The sequence below is a fragment of the Pseudophryne corroboree genome, unplaced genomic scaffold (assembly GCF_028390025.1).
Source record: "Pseudophryne corroboree isolate aPseCor3 unplaced genomic scaffold, aPseCor3.hap2 scaffold_775, whole genome shotgun sequence".
In the NCBI taxonomy this organism is placed as follows: domain Eukaryota; kingdom Metazoa; phylum Chordata; class Amphibia; order Anura; family Myobatrachidae; genus Pseudophryne; species Pseudophryne corroboree.
The window spans coordinates 31532-33172 of record NW_026970354.1 but is presented as its reverse complement, the minus strand read 5'-3'; positions in this window follow the sequence as shown (position 1 = coordinate 33172).

Below are 1641 nucleotides of genomic sequence, written 5' to 3'. Positions count from 1 at the left end.
GGGAGAAGGTTTTTATTCAAACCTCTTCGTGGTCCCGAAGCCGGACGGCTCAGTCAGACCAATCTTAAATCTGAAATCCCTCAATTTCTTCCTAAAGAAATTCAATTTCAAGATGGAATTTCTCAGGGCAGTGATCTCCAGTCCGGAGGACGGAGATTTCATGGTTTTGGTAGACATAAAGGATGCCTACTTACATGTTCCCATTTAGCCACTGCCTCAAGCTACCTAAGGTTTGCAATTCAGGATTGTCATTACCAATTTCAGACATTGCCGTTTGGTCTGTCTACGGCTCCGAGGATTTTCACCAGGGTGATGGCGGAAATTATGGTTCTCCTTCGCAAGCAAGGAGTCACAATTATCCCGTACTTGGATGATCTCCTGATAAAGGCGAGATCCAGGGACCAGTTGGTGCAAAACATTGCACTCTCCCTGATAGTTCTTCAACAACATGGTTGGCTCCTAAACTTGCCAAAATCGCAGTTGGTCCCAATGACGCGGTTGTTGTTTTTGGGAGTCATACTGTTAGGCGCCGGGGTCCACTTGATGGTCTGCGCGGCCCGGCGCCTAGCAACTAGAGACGCCGTGCACGTACACCTGCCGGTTCCCTAGCAACGCTAGACGCCGGGCGCGCTGGGCCGCACGGACCCTAGCAACGGGGACGCCACTGGCGGACCGCGTTCCCCGTTGCTAGGCTTTAGGAAATTAAGATATTCACCTGCTCTCTGGCCGTGCAGCAAGGCAGCTGCACGGCATTTATTCTAATCAGCCTTTAGCAGCTGATTGGAGGACTCCTTGTTAAATACACTCCCAGGGCTTCTCACAGACGCCGGTAATAGCTTCCTGCATGCTGCCTTTGTTTGCTGAGAGTCTGTTTCCAGTCCTGCTGTATCCGGTCATTCCAGTCCGCAGAAGTCCGGTATTCGGGAGTTGTCATCTCATCCCAAGAGGTCGTTTGGTTCCCTGGAGTCCTGACTGATCACCGTTTTATATCCAGTGGTGTTCGTGAGTTGCGGCTCTGCCGTGTGTTGCGGCTCAGCCGCTTTACCTTTTATATTTTGTGTTTGGAGCATTTGCGGTTCCGCTTCCACAAGTCCTCTCTGGTACTTGGCGGTGCCGGGTAGGAGAATTGGACAAGTGGATATTTTGGTTGTCCTTTTTCCTGGCGGTTTCTCTGCACATATTATAGTTTTGAGTTTGCTTAGCCCCTGGCCTGGTTGTTTAGTTAGAGGGCCTCTTGTTATCACCCTGTCTCAGGATTCCCTTTGTCTCTCATTAAGACCGGGGGGCATCGAAGTTGGGCAGACATAATCCGCCCTTCAAACGCGGCTGCCAAGGGCTCAAGAAACCATAGTCTCGCAGGGGATTTCTGACAACACGGGTGAGACAACAGAGTTAGGGCGCCAGGGGCTATTTTCCTGTCCTGCTCCCTTCCCCAGCATTCCGTTCCAGTGCTCCAGTCCTTGCCATAAGATCTTCTCTGACCAGAGTGCTGGAATCATAACATTATTACCGGCTATACCAAAACTTAAAATTAAACGGGGTTTAATTTTTTCTCATTCAGTTTTGTGAGAGTTTATCGGCCTCATGAATCCAACAGGTTTAGGGCCAAATCCTGGTCAGCTCTTAGTCAGCCAGATTCAA